This window comes from Embiotoca jacksoni, unplaced genomic scaffold (assembly GCF_022577435.1).
Source record: "Embiotoca jacksoni isolate LCO1_2020_lvr unplaced genomic scaffold, fEmbJac1.0.p SCAF_22, whole genome shotgun sequence".
Classification (NCBI taxonomy): domain Eukaryota; kingdom Metazoa; phylum Chordata; class Actinopteri; family Embiotocidae; genus Embiotoca; species Embiotoca jacksoni.
Genome location: NW_027185363.1, coordinates 7,692,837 through 7,709,087, shown reverse-complemented (window position 1 = coordinate 7,709,087; position 16,251 = coordinate 7,692,837). Strand labels below are relative to the sequence as shown.

Genomic DNA, 16,251 nt, shown 5'->3' with positions numbered 1-16,251 from the left:
TGAGCAAACTTTGCTGTTTTTTGGGCTCGGACCAAAGCCCCGCAACCACAACCCTGTTTTTAACAAACCAGATCCTGAGCGCTCATTCTGCAGCACAACGTCACTCATTAGCCCGTGTTTTTTCTTCTCTGTCAAACCAGGAACTCATTAGCTGATTGACCAAGCATCATTCGATTCAGTTTTATAAAATATTACATGATGGTTATCAATCAAAACTCAATGCCCGTCTGTCAAGTAGTCAATTGATCACTACTGTACTATATTTGTTATAATATAGTATGGGAGTGTGTGTAAACAATCATTTTAGGTGAACATAATTCCACACAAATCCCACATATATTTTTGAAGGATAAGACTGATGATATCCTGTATTCATAAGGCCGAAACCAGCATTAAATAAACCTCACTAACAAGCTTAACATGCATCCGTGTCCAAAGATAAATGCAGCTTCTTCCTCTGTGCCATAAAGCTCCACTATTGTCTGAAAAGTATTGAATAAATGAGTCACCCTGTTTCAGTTGAGTGAGTTGAGTCAAGTCAGATTATTTATAGAGTATATTTAAATACAACATTATGCTGTTCCAAAACTTTAGACACATTAAAACACATCATATAGAATTACAATAAATGTTCTTCATTACAAAGAACACGGACACCACAATCTATGAGCAAAACTACATACTTCAGCCACAAATGCTCACAAATATATCAATCCACACCTGAAAATAGTCCATCAAAAATGCACTCCTGTTTGAATGTTTGCTGAAAAGATTTTGTGTAACTTAAACAATTTATGTCTTTTCTGCTTTTAAAAATTTACACATTTGGTACTTAAGGTTTACAAACCAGTTTTATATGAAGTGCTTACATCTGTTTAGCTTCACTTTGGGGCAGCAGTAAAGGCCAACCATCCAACTGAGACAGGATATCGGTGCACACTTAAGACGATCGCTCTTCAAAGACATTCGTGGTGTCGCGCTCAGCTGTATGAGACCTTTTTCCACCCTGCACACCTGTTTGAACGCTCGGAGCTCTGTTGGATTGTCAGTTTCCAAAAGATAAAAAAAAAAAAATTGGACACAGATATCATAATGGTGTGTAAGAGTGCTTCAGATGCTCTTCAATAAAGCATATTAGTGCTTTAAGTGCTGTAGGCAGAGTAGGGACGTAATGAGATACAGACTCAGTGAGAAAACTATAAAGAAACATCAGCCTTATCCTTTGAGACATTTTGATGAATACTAGAAAACTTTCTACAGTACAGAACAGAGACATTTCAATCTACTGTTAACATATGTTTGGGGGGCACTGTGTGTCTTGCGTTGCATGATATGTGCAACAATAGATAGTGCTCACTGCACTGCAGAGCAGAGCAGAACGTGAGCTGAGGCACACGCAGGTCTACGAGATAATAATCCATTTAGCATCGGCATATGAGCGTTGTGTTGAGAGGTCTCCTCTAATCAACGCTGCGCAGGTGAAGAGTGCGATTGATGGCAACAAGGTTGCATGTTCATAACACACCTCTTCATCACACCACAAGAGCTGAATGCAAATCTCTCCCCTGACCACTTCTGGCCCTCCATCTCCATCCTCTCCACACTCGTGTCTTTTCCACGGCTTCCTCTCTCGCATTAATGAGACACTAAGTGGAACATGGTGTTTTCATCTCGTCTCAGTGATTCTGTAACTTGGCTCCCACAGCAAAAGAAAAATTCACAACAACACACAAAACACAAGTTGCAGCACAAAGGATGCTATTCTTAGATCATAAGTTGTATTGTTTCTTTTGTTGTTGTTGTTTTTTTTTACATTAAAATGATTTAATTAACAAAGCAGATAGCTTCAAGCAGCAGGTAACGAGATTTTAAATATAACTTTCCATCGCACGCTCACCATCTCTTTTAAATTTAAACAAATAACCTACTTCAGAGATTTTGCTATATTTAGGCCAAGTTCCAACTCGAGCACATGGCAGTGAGAGTGAGAGTATCGTATGTTTTTAGTGCACTGTGTCTGCAGCAGACTCCCTGGCTGTAACATAACTGTGTGCTCTCTTTGCAGACGCAGCATGATATATATTAGGTTTTCTGGAAGCACAGAGCACTTTAATCAGGGTTACAATAGTTCCTCCTGAGGATTAAAAACTTGGCTTTGCAGGGAAACATCTCTCCAAAAGAAATATATCGTAAAATGACTGCACAAACATTTAAAATGTGGCCCAAGTGAGAATCAAACTGATCCTCATGTCAGCTTTAGTGTCACAATCTCAACTGCAGCCTGACTGATACCGGATGTTTGGTGCCAATGTCAATACTGATATCAGGATGTAAAAAAAAATATTGATATTAACATATCAACCAATATTTTTATGTGTACTAAATATAAAGTAAAAGAGGATGGATCAAAAAGTTCCAAAACTGTTCCTGTAGCAAGCGAACAGTGCGCAGAGAAGCTATAACCGTCGTGAGTAAGTATAATTCAGGTTTGGTCGCTTGATCAAAATCAGCACCTGAGTTACATACGTTTTTGGGAGCAGTGGTCAGCAATTTGTCACGCACTTGGAATTTGGGCAGAGAGTGCACATTAAAGTTTGTCACAAATAATTGAGGAACAGAAAGAAGTTGCAGGGAGCCAAATCTGGCGAGTAGTGCTGGTGAAGAGCGACGATTCCTTTGTTGTGGGCGATAAACACATGCGTTTCCGAATCGCTGCGAGCGAAGGTTTGTCATGTTGGAGAACCAAAGTACCATCGCACCCCAGTTCAGGTCATTTGCATCAAATGTTTTCCCTCAGTCGCCTCGGAACGTCACAATTGAACTCGGTGTTGACAGTCTGACTCTGGGAGATGAATTCATGGTGCACAACCCCGCAAATGTCAAAGAAACTTAAAATGTAAAACACCTCTCCAGACTCATCAGCTTCCAATAACACAGCTGCAGCTCCTTCTAATCACCATAGGTGCCGCAGAGGAGACAAAACTGAGATATACGAGATTGATATTTTAATCTGTACACAAACAGAAATGTTAAAAAGGAAAACAACTCGTAGTTTAGCTTCTATAAAACCAAACACCTGCTTTTCTTCCATTTCTGTTTTGCGGCTCCTTCCAGTCTTTTCGGCAACATATAAGCATGTTTCCCAAAATGATGAACTTTAATCTAAAAAAAACACTGAATTCACGTTATGCTTTTACCAATGTCAAGCCAACACGACAGAAATTATCAAATCTGAACGTCAGTTCAGAGCATCTGCAAAAAAAAGAGATCTGCGACACAGAAAATGACAAATGTTGTCACTTTGATTAAAAATGGTGACAGGTGACAGGCTGGGTGACAAAGATAAAGAGAACTTTTAGAATAAATACTGGCATGACTGTGCTGCTCTGACACACAAGACATGACTAATATAAATTTTGTGTGTGTGTGTGTGTGTGTGTGTGTGTGTGTGTGTGTGTGTGTGTGTGTGTGTGTGTGTGTGTGTGTGTTCCTACTGTAAAAAAGAGAAAGAATAAAGGCAGAATGTGTGTTTGGATAGAAAAATGATGAATGAAAGTTGTAATGTGTTACGTTGATAGTAGTTCAATTATCTAACACACATACACACACACACACCTAATATCACATGTTTATCTGTGTGGTGATATTACAGTAATACATTATAATCACGGTGCTTGATCGCTCTATCTGGGACACCCGCTGCACTTTGGGGGATACATCACTGCGTTGTCAGCAAACATACACAGTAATATGCACACAGGCACACACACACACACACACACACACACACACACACACACACACACACACACACACACACACACACACACACTGTATAACCACCAAATTTTCCCCTCACAATAATAATGAACAAAATCTCAGCGCCATTAGGTTAGCAGCAGATGTACTGACACAATAAACTGAGCGCACACCTCGGGCTGTAAGCACGCACACACGCACGCACACCCACCCACACACACACACCCGCACACCCACACACACACACACACACACACACACACACACACACACACACACACACACACACACACACACACACACACACACACAGAGCGAGTCGGCCTGTTTGAGGCTGTGATTCAGCCTGGGTGTGACTTGATAACTAGGAAACAGGATAAAAATGTGAGCACACAATGTTTTGTTGGTTTGGAGGGCTTTCAGTGTGGCGTGGTATACATTCAGATATTGTGAAGGGCTCTCTGCCTCCTGTCTCATGTTGTTGATTTGTTTGCCCTTCTCACCTCATACATATCAAAGCTGACAGACCGCGTCTTCCCTTCCTGTCACTCTCGTTCCACTCCACTGAACATGGTTACTGCGTTTTACAGGTCCACCTGGTCCTGGCACCTGAGGAGAGCCTTAGGTAAGCCCTATTCTATGCTACATATGGGCTCTGTGGCAATATGTCTAATAAATAGTCTGTAAACAAATAGATGTAATCTCCAGGTCTGAAAAGTGAAACCAATGCAGAAGTGACTTTACAATCACAGTGGTACTCAATACCATTGGAGGACCACTACAGGCTGGTTTAAAAAAAAAAAAAAAAAAAACTCTGACACCAACAGACTGCAAAAAAATCATCAACTTTTTCTAATGAAATATAAAGTCAATAAATTGTTCCCACGTCATTCTGGTTCCATTTGCTAAATTCACTCCTTCTGAATAGTTTTCTGGTGGTCCTTCTGGAAATGAGTCAATCATTAAATAGATATTGGGCCTCAAATATAGGTAAATTGGGGGGGGGGGGGTGCTTGGTTTGAGTGATAGAACTGAGGTCCAGTCAGGTTTCCAGTATAGTTGGGCATGCATAGCAACCCTCCCTCCTCCCCAGCTCATCCAAATATGGTCACTTCTGGCCCAAAAAAAACCAAGATGGTGCCACCCAAAATGCCAGAGGCCTCAAAACAGCAGCTCATGAATGGATTGGTTTTGCCACTTGGTCTGTCAGCTCTGATCATGAGGTGTGTCAATCAGTGCAGGAGAAAAAAATATTTTGAGAGGTCAGGCCGACGGTGTGAACTGTGAAGTGCACGGTGGAGCATCATGCTGCCATGGTTACCAACTAGTAATAACAACAGTGCTCTCTATATTTGGGTCCGTTTGGGTCGACCGCATTTCAGATTGAATCTTTGATCCCTTTTAGAAAGGGACTCAATTATAAAAAAAAAGACTCAATCTTACATGTCCTCATGAGTCCATGTTGAAATGCGTGCACAATTGTTGATCAGTCAAAATACATTACGTTGTTAAATACGGTGTTTACTGCTTTCTGAAACTGTGCTTCAAATAACAAAAAAAGACGGCGAGTTCAGTGATTGCAATCAAATCCATAATTCCAGGCCACAATCACGTCTCCATGCACAGTGTTAACAGTTATACATCCGAATGCTAAATTAACACTAACAAAACATTTCCCTGCACAGATGAAGGGGATCAAAATGGCATAAAAAGATAACTGATTTACTTTGATTTCATTTGGCAGTAGACTAAACAACTGTCGTCCTCTTCTTCCTCTTAAGTCCGAGTTCATGCACATAACACCACGAGTGGCCGTGTCGCTACAGAGCCACTGGCCAGGCCATCTGACTGTGCAAAACCACACGACAGGCTGGTTGTTAATCAGCAGTCCTGTTCCAAGAGTTTTTGTGCCTTCACAAAGTGACAACTGAAGCAGCGCCAGGGTCAGATTTCTGAGAAAAGTTCTGAGTTTATAATTGAGTTTGGTTCTCTGGCCTCAGGAAGATGAGGAAATGACAGTTAGAAAAAGCGAATAAATGGAAAGAAAAAAAAAAAGAAGTAGAGAAAAGAGTGAGAGAAAAGAGGGATGGAGAGATCGTTCATCTCCTCCTGCCTCCCACTGACACAGACTCCGTGACAATAGAGACTTTCAGCTTCCTGAATCTTATTAGCCCGTTCACTCTCCCCGTCTCCTCCCCTTCAATCATTTACAAGTGCTTCTACCAACTGTACACCATAATTGCTATTCTTCCCAACTGGATGAAAGGGAGAAAAAGGTGGAGGTAGAAAGAGACACAATGGGGTGGGGAGGACAAAAGAGAGTGTGTTAGAGAGGAGGGAGGGAACGAATGGCAGAAAAAGCCTCTCCCACAATGCCTTTCATTGTGTTTATCTTCATCTCTTTTTGTCCCTATGTTGGCATCCTCCTCCTCCCTTTTTCACCTCCTTTCAAGAGTAATTTTTGTGGATTGTTGAAGTCATTGGAGGCAAAGGCTGTGTTAGACTATGAAATCCTGTTTGTGTGCGAATGTTTCTGGGTCTGCATGTTCGTGTGAATTTACTGGGATCAGAGGATTATTGCAATCTAAGAATCTGCTCGACGTGCAAAAAACATCCATTCATCTGTTTGCGTTGTTGCGTATGTACATACCATTCCGGGCCGCCTGAAATGAAGAGATAAAGGGTTAACACAGTGGTGTGTTCGTTCACAGTTCAACAACGTCGAGTACAAAAGGCTGCAGAGGAGGCTGCAACATCAACAAACTGATAGCTTTGTTCTCGCAAGCAATGTTGCTGGAAAATGAAATCCAGATGACGAAAAGGGAAACATGAACGTTACGAAAAGGATGATGTTAAACTGGTCTGTTCGTGGATTAAAAAGGTTGCCCTTCTGCAGCTGTCTTTCAAACAGCCAGCGTACCCTTGAGAGCACAAGAGAGTGAATTTCCAAGAACAGACCAACGATGAGAGACCTTGAAAAATGAACAGAAATCCAAATGTTTTAACACAGCATCAGATAATAGATTGTTTTGTACAAAAGATGCACAAGTGAAGAGACATCACAACCAAGCAGGAGAGGAGAACTGTATTTGGACGAGATAGAAAAATAAGAGTATTATTTCAAGTGTCAAAGGTTTAGAAAATAAAAGTGCCGTTCATTTTCTTCCAACAAGTCCTCCAACCCAGACAACCAGGTCAATCGTTCCTACCCTCAAATACGACCATGAGGAGTGTTTCCTAAATCAGGTTTAGACACAAAACCCACAAGGTGAGGGTTGAAATTATGACTTGAAGCATGTTTTGTGCTACAATTTCTTCTACCTTAAAGTTATGCGATCTTCATCGTCATGGCAACAGTGAATCAATTGATTTTAAAAAACTGTCCCGATTCGTGGTTAGAAACAGGAAGCAAACAGCGGTTTCCTGCACCCAAACCTGCTGTTGTATCGAATTATCTAACCAATTGCCATCCTCCTCCTAATAAGAAAAAACTCACGATAAACTGATGTCATCTGAACTGCGTCACTTCTCCAGGACACAAGATTGTCATTTACGTTTACCACCACTAGAAGTAGTTTTACTTTAAAACCTAACTGTGGATTGTAATGAGCTGCTTGCACAAAAGACAATGTGGGTTCGTCTTTCACTGTCATTATAGTCTGGAAACCATGTTTGCATTGAGGTTTGGTTGGCCACTTTGAAGGGCAGACCAATCAGTGACCGGTGGGGGTGGCACAGTGAGAAGACGTTGAAGTCAAGCGTTTGTTTCTCAATGTAGTTCTAATAATTGGTCGAGTGGTCGATTGGTTAAAGGCTGCTCCATTAGTTTCCAAATTAACTCGAGGTCTACACCCCTTAGGGTGCAACATCTGGACACAATCTTCTGAGGCCAGACCTGTATATTCACACAGTGAATTTGGGTCTGGTAATAGCAGGTTGAAAAAGACGAGCAACTATGTAAGAAAATATCAACACAAGCCTGTGTAGATGAAAAATCAAGCAAAGAATTCAACCGCAACCTCCACATTGGAGCTGGAGCTAAAAGTTTAACTGTGTCGAGACATGATCATTAATTCAGCTGTTTAAATGAATTCACAATTTGGATTCTGGATCCGTTAAAGCTCTGATTTCTGCCTCCTTCTCTGCAGCAATGGCACTCGAGGCTTATGGGTATCTCCAGAAGCAACCTAAAAAAATCATGGCTTCTCAGAACACGTTGAAATAATTATGGAGCAGCTGTTGGCTAAAACATGAACCTATATGAAGGTTACATTACACAGAGTGAAGGAGTGACTCTGAACATTAAGACATATTATTATTATTAGAACAGTTAGGACCAAGAACAACCTTCAGCAGCAGTTTTATGAGAAAGAGTCCGAGCTTGTTGCACAATTAAGATTGATTAAATGTGACTGGATAAGACGTTCTTTAACTAGTGTTTAGACAGAATGTGTGAAATTGTATGCATCCATAAAATGATTTTACCAGCTCCATTTGTTTTGTCTTTCATCACAATTCCACTGAAACAGATTATAATGTGGAATCAAAGAACCACAGCTCTGCCACAGGCGTTTCCCCTCGGATTTGTTCTGCTCTTCTGTTCAGACACGTTAGCAGCTACGAATCCATTGAGTCACGATCTTTAATCATCAGGAAATATCTTTCTTTTTCATTTTCTGGTGTAATGTATGACAAACAACATGTATGTAACCAGACAAGCCTTCACAAGAAACTTCATTAATGAGTGTGAATTTTTTTGCAGGCTGATGAACTGAGTGCTGATTGTACAAAAGGGTTTTCATGCTGTTGTTTTCTTACATCAAGTAACACAACTTTTATCAGCATTTACTGAAGTGCTGCTACTCTGCACCAGTGTTGCAGGCAAAAGGCTCTTAATGGCTCAAATCCTCATGCACAGTATGTTCACTGATGTGTTTTCGCTCGGAGACGGAAGAGGTTGGAAAGTGGGGTGCATGAAACAGATGGAGAATGCGTGTAAAACAACAACGTATCCCAGCAGGGTGTGCGAAAGAGAGACAAAGGCAACATCAGAAATAACAAAGGGAAGAAAGAGCCTGAAAGACGAGGGTTTACAATGTCTGATTAAAGCAAGTGTAGATGAAATCAGAAAAAGAGAGAACGACACAGCTGAAGAAACACGGGAAGAAAACACCAGAAAAACAAAGTGAAGGGGAGACGACAGAAAGTGTGAGGTCGAGCGCCAAATACCATGGCAACACAACACTGAAATGAAGGTGGTGTCTCACTATACTGCAGTCCTGCTACTGTAGTTGTTAGGTTTCTAATTAGCTTTGAATCACAGGCTGTCAGACATCAAATATCAAGAGAAACTCACTTTATAGCACAAAGTGCAAATGATAAAGAGACTCTGTAGCTGCCTCTCTGCTCCTTGACTTCACAACAGCCTTTAATTAACTGTCATCAGACTACTTATTAGCTCTTATTTCCATAAAAGATTAAAAAAAAAAAAAAAAAAAAAAAAAAAAAAAAAAAAATGTACAAAGATGTAAACTAAATTAATTACAATTTTATTGTATTTTTGACGTGATACATGTTTTGTTTTTTAAGGAAATTTGGACAATTGGATGGCTCAGGCGTTAATAGGATTTTGGGGTTATTTCAACCCTGTCTTTTTTTTCCATTCAAGTCTCTAGTGAGATCTGAGAAAATGAGGAGTCGCACAAAAAGATTCATTCATTCATTCATTGCATTGAGGTGAGTTCACAACAATCCATTTTTTTCTTCCCTTAAACAACAAAGCCGAAATAAACTTCAGCTGATTCAGAATGCTAAAGCCAGACTCATAACCAGATCGAACAAGAGAGAGAGAACAGCTCACCGCGTTAAAAATCATTTCACTGGCTACCATTTTAAAGGATTGAAGGGAGTTAACACCAGAATACATAACTGACTCCATGATCTCCAATAACGACACCATCAAACTTTATTTGTTCAGTTTCCAGGAAGTCAGCCAGCGTGCACAGCCACGAGATTAATAGGAAATATGGCAGGTTGAAATAAACCAGAATCATCCTTTGATTTGTGGCTTTTCACAGTCATCTTGTATAATTTCTTGTTAACATTGAATGTCAACGAGAAAAAAATAATCCTTTAACACTTAACGCACAATAATACACACACTGTACATATATTGTTGTCTTAGTTTGTACAGAGAAAATATTCAATTATTTGAAGTATTTTTGACTGGCAAAATACAACTTACTTTCAAAATAAAAGCAATTTAGCTTTGTTTTACCTCTTATAAACTATGCAGAAATGCTCCTTAATCACAGAAAAGAGGAGGGCCAAGAAAAATAATCCTGTGTTAATTTTAATCACATGGACCGTTGATCAGTTGGCTCATAAAAAAACCTGACAATCATGCAAATGTAATCCTTTATTATCATCATCCTATTAATCTGGAATTAACCTATTCTCAGTAATCTAGGGACAGCAGGCACAGAGACGCTGTTCCCTCCCAACCACACAAACCTGTGTGCTGTTGTGTGTATTTCCCTAGATGCTGTTTTTGGTGTGATTTGGACTGTTCTCCCCATTACATGATACCAAATCTGCATGACTGGCAGATGAAGCAGTGCTAGCGTGCCAGCATGGGACTATGTGTGCATGTAACTTGTGGGCATAAGCGTGTGTGTGTGTGTGTGTGTGTGTGTGTGTGTGTGTGTATTTGGCAGTACAGCTACAGGTCTCACTTCCACTGTCCAGCTGGAACACCGATGTGGTAGATGGCACGTGTGCAGATCCATGTAAACACACACACACACACACACACACACACACACACACACACACACACACACACACACACAAATTACACACATGATTCTCAGAAGTATCCTGAGCAGCCAAACACATGCAGACACCACGATGCTGTCAGAGCAGCGCGTGGTTTGGAGTGGTCGGTGGGAAACACTTGAAATGGTGCAGGGAGCTCGCTTCAGGCTGCCAGAGGATTACAATGCAGACACTTCTCGTGACGCCAAGATACAATAAGCAGGAATAACACTGCAGAATATGTTCAGTGCTGGTGCCGTACTGAGTATGAAGTCAGATTTCAGAAGTTAGCTGCTAACTCTGTCCAACCCAAACTTTAAGATTACATAAAGTTATTATTTGGCATAATCTACGGTGGCCCTCAGAGCTCAGCGCATTGCAACTTGGGAAAATACATGCAAATAGAAAAAACATTAGGAAATTAAGAAAACACAGATTTGATAGGACAGGTGCAGGATTAAAAAAAAAAAAAATGCTGCAAATACAGAGAACACAAGTGAATACAGAAGCACGTTGAAAGTAGCACAGACAGCAACAGAAATGCAGAGTTTGGTTTGTGTTTTCTGGGTGGTGCAACATGTCCTGCTTCATGGAAGAGGACGTATACATAGTAGGAATACCAGGGAGTTGAGTGTTAAATGGGAAACACATAATATAGATCTATTATTTAATGTTGAGTCGCTTACAACCTGAGGTATACGTTAAATGAAATGTCATTACTGGGCTGCTACGTTTGCTGCTCATGAAACCTCAGTCGTCCCTGCTTCATCGATCTTAAATTTACGGTTGATGAAGATGAACATCAGTAACTTGAGCTGCTGAATTTGGCGATGAAAACAGTTCAAAACATTTTGACAGAAAAACGGAGAAGTCTGAACATGGATGGCTCCATTTTGTTAACGTGGAGACACAGAAAAAGGAAGGAATTAAGCAGCACATTCAAACAATCAGCCAACAGTTGGTGCATATGGTACTCATCTGTGGCGGTACATTTTTTTGTAAATAAACCCTCAATTATTTCCTCCACATGTGTTGGGCCGAGTCTGAAAAATGTGTCCAAATTTATTTAGATAGTTTCAGAAGATAGAGCAGAGCTGTTTTCAGCACACAAACAAACTTAATCTCATTAAACCTTCAGGATCAGATCTCAAAATCCTTCCAGCAGAGTGTCAATCTGGACGACTGGATCAACTGTACATCCCACAAACATGAAATCCCCAGCAAACGCACAGTGTCCGTTTGACCGAGAAGGATTATTAAATGGTGGTTTAAACAGAAAAGGAAACTAAATAGTCTTTGAGTGAGCAGTTCATGTCAAGCAAACATTTGTCACCGAACTGAATCTGACATTTGACATTTCTGAATGCCGCACTTTGACACTTCCTGCATGCATGTGTGCATTTGCATGTGTTCAACGACACGCAGACACCTGCAGACAGACGCACTTAAACCCATCTGAGAGTATCAGTGTCCCTCTGTTCACGTCTGTCCTGATGTTCCTCTGCTTTAATCTCCTCTACTTCTTTTCCTCCTTGGAATTTCTTTCTCCTGTCCGTCACCATTAAAGACTATACACATACTTCCGACTGTGTACGGACGCAAATCCTAAACACACACGCGGACATCAGACAGTCAGGTGGACCTGAAAGCTTAAGAGAAATGTAATTTAAATTAATTCAAAGCGTTCGTGCCAAGCTTGCCAAGAGACGGAAGGACAAACAGAGCGATGAAGACATTAAAAAAAAAATGTTTAGCTTAGGTTTAGCTTGAAATTTTGACATTTGAGTGAGCGGATTGAATTCAAGAGGGAGATGGGTTCTGGTAATTTCAACAGCTTCTGACAAAACTGAATCTGAGAAAAGACAAGAGCCTTTAGTCAGAGGATCTCAATTCTCTGCATGGCAGGAGCTCAGAAATGGAAGGAGACTGTTTAGTAATTTGTTGCAAAAAAAATTCTAGAGTTTACTGTAACAGGGTTCCTTGTGGGAGAGGCAAGAATTAGACTAATAGGGCTGCAACTAATCATCATTTGCATTATTGACTCCAGGTTATTTTCTTAATTAATCGTTACAGTGAGTCTACAAAATGACAGAAAATAGGGAAAACTTTAATTTCTCCCTGCCCAGGGTGTTAATATTAGACAGCTTGTTTTATTCAACCAAGACACCGAACTGAATCAGTTCATTAAAACATAAGGCTGCAGAGAATATTTAGGATTTCTGCTTGAAAAATTACTGAAAGAATTGATTATTAAATTTGTTAGCAATTAATTTAATATTTGATCAACTTATCAGAATTTGGCCCCTCAGTTTTAAAGGCCCATTTTAAAAAGGCACAACTTCATAACTGCAGGATGGAGAAGGATTAATGATTAAAAAAAAAAAAAAATAAAAAAAAAGTTATAATTACCAGTGTAGAAGGATATATGCGTAACTTTCTGAACCCACACAGACAGTGAGGTGGAAAGTTACTGGACCTTTAATGAACATGAAATGTGGAAGAAATGACAGTTTATTTCTTAAAGATGACATCCTCACAAAAATGTAGCCAGATCCTTAACTTGAGTGTAATTCTCCATTAAATTACTAAAACAAAAGGAGAACTCCTCTTCAACTCCTCTCCAGTTCAGCAAACAGCTTAATTTGACCTCTAAAAATGGTTGCATAATGGCTCATTATTTAATGATTTTGCTCTCTAATGTAATTAGATTAGGTGTAAAATGCCTTAATGACTTTGAGGGCGAAGTTTGGGCTATATGTTTTCATTTGAGCGCCTTGCAGCTACAAGATATGACTGTGCTTTTTCCACTGTATACGTTTTTTTGTTTGTTTTTGTTCTTTTGTAACTTAGCTCAATTAGGGAAACGAGCAAGGAAAAATTACAACCGAGGTCACCCACGCCTGTCCTGCCCGTCGCAGCAGCTGCAGCGGTCGCAGCAGCACAATGGATCAAAAGCCGCCTGATAAGTCAGACCCTCGGTTACTCCAGAGCACTTCACCGTAATTAGGAGCCACACAGAGATGCAGCGGAAACCTCGCAGAAAATAGCAGAAACTCAAATTAAGAGTTTTCAGAGAAACAAAAAAAATATAATGGTTTTAAACCTGCTGTTTATGAACAGAATTGAAAAAGTATTGTGTTCCTGTTATTATTATTATTATTATTATTGTCACCGTTATTATAAATATTTTTTGTTATTTCTATGCGAGTGCTGCACCTGGTGCTAAAATGCTGAATTCTGAACACACACACACAAAGAGAACAGTAACAACACACTCACATCCATTATGTCCCGTAAACACAGTTTGGAAATGCACTGAATTTCTACATTGTTGACGTTTCTTTGTGTTCCTTGATGCTCACACCCTTTCTGGCTGCCTGAAGATGCTTCCTAACATCTGAAAAGCAGCATTAAAGGTATTTTTCTTTTCTGGTTTCCTGGTTTAGAAACCAGCTTTACCACCATTCCAATACAAGTAAAAAATAATTATTATATCAAAGTTATCTCTCTTCAAATCTTTTTCAAACTCTGCATTACTTGCTAAATAAGTTTAAAAAAAAGAAGAAAAAAAAAAAAGGTTGTGAACAATGTGTATCATTTGGTTGGATTGGCCCACCGGTCATTGATCCAGCTGACTCAGTGCCCACTCAGAAGTTTCCCAACAGTGTGGTGGCGGGATGTTAATACATGCAACCTGACAGATTTCTGAGGCAACATTAACTCAGCACATCAGCTCCATTTTCTGACCCAACACGTAGGCGGCTCCAGTCAAACTACTTTATTTGCCTGTTATAGTACTCAATCACATGCAATATTAGTACATTAGTACAAACATGCAAATGTTTTTAATTACCAGGCCTAATTTGTTCACATACGGGTGTCCTGAAATCGAATAATAATATCAGACTGACTAAAAGCCATAGACTGACGGTTTTGAAAGAACTGTGGAAACCAGACTGCGGTCAGCAAGCCCAAAGTAATAAGAGCAGGGCTGGACAAAAAAAATAATGAATATAACGAGTAATAAGTATCCTACATAATGAGAATGAACTGAGGGGGCTAATGAATCTTAATGATTCAGAAATAACACGGCCCCACTACTCACAAGAGGAAATGTTGGTTTAGTGGAGCAGCAGGTAAGACAGACACAGAGCGATGTAATGGCAGAGAGAGAGTAGCTGTAAAACACCCCGAGGAATGAAGGAAAATGCAGACCAATAAGAGAGACGAAGATTGAGCGAAAGAAAGAGGGTGATGCTTTCAATCTCTCCACCTGGTAGTGTTTGCCAGCCAGAAGGCCTGAGAGCCTGGTGGAGACTTTCCCAACACCTGGGGTCTCTCCTGCTTCTCTCTCCATTTGTACACCTGACTTCTAAAGATAAAATGGGGAAAAAAATGTGAAGGTGCATTTTTTTTTTTTTTTTATTCAGTTATAGTCAGCTGCAAGCAAACCTCAATACGTTAATGATTTATGCTTTGAGCAGCGTGCTTAAATCAGCACTCAGCAGCTGCCCTTAGAAGCCGCTCGCATTCGGCCTGACAGCAGATTTGGAGTTTTTGTTTGCAGCAGCGGTTCAGCATTCATACTCCAACATCATCAAGTGAAAGCATTTAAAAAAAAAAAAACATTTCCTTCTTTTTTCTTGGCCTGGAAATCACAGTCTTCATTGCTTTGGACGCTGCTTCGGTGTTTTGCAAATAGGCAATGAAAAATGACGCTAACCCGCACACAAAAAACAATACAGGACACACAGACACAGAAGAGAGAGAACGTGACCTTGTGTTTGAGCTCGGGACAAAATTGAAGGCGAGTTGGAATCAACAAAGTTTGGACAAACCTCACATACAGGTAGTGCCCATCAGCTTGCACATATTTTTTTTTTTGAAATCTCCGACAGTCAGGAAGGAGCATAACTGGTAGCACTGCATATACAGACAGCATACCAAATCAATTCTGATGGCCGATGACCAAACAAACCCGGATGGCAACCAGCACCTTGCACTTTTTATAGGGAGTGAAGTTTGCAGCAAAGCCGAAAAAGGAGGGGAAAAAAAAAAAAGCACAGAGTTTGGTGAGATCCTGGATAGGAAATCTGGACATGAAGACTTACAATTAGAGCCTTTACATGTTACAAATGACTCTTATTCATCATTAGCGCAACAGTCGCAATATGATACAGAGAGATAAGATGTTCACAGCCAACATTCGCAGCTTGTGCGTGCCAACATGTCTGTGACTGGTGATGATATCCATCTGAAGGAATGAGAGCAGGCAACAAGGAGTGGTGCATTTCAGTTTTGACAAAACACACACCTTCGCCAATTCAATTACAGATATATACACTCACAAGAACAAACACACCGCGAGAGCCGCTCAATATCAATATATCACAGCCTTCACAACAAATCGTCTCTCTTCACTTCTTTATGTTGTGCCCCAAACGACATCAATCACTGATTCAACAGAACAAATACAGCAATGAAAACATGGCAGAGCAGCCTTACAATGTTTTTAATATTATGTCTTCTCTGACAAATGTCGTGAAAATCTGCATTAAAATAAGGTTCAAAACTCTGTTTGTCACCTTGGAAATATTTACACTTCTCTTCAGCCTGGATTTACAGAAAGGATAACTAACTTGGATGTAAAATGTAAACCACAGAAAGTCTCTCAAA

At 40.1% G+C, this 16,251-nt stretch overlaps 1 protein-coding gene across 5 annotated transcripts in view; it reads right to left on the bottom strand.

Moving 5' to 3' along the window:
* b4galt2 (UDP-Gal:betaGlcNAc beta 1,4- galactosyltransferase, polypeptide 2) overlaps window positions 1–16,251 on the bottom strand; it is a 163,954-nt gene that overhangs the window by 84,081 nt on the left and 63,622 nt on the right. The gene's annotated exons all lie outside the window — the stretch shown is intronic.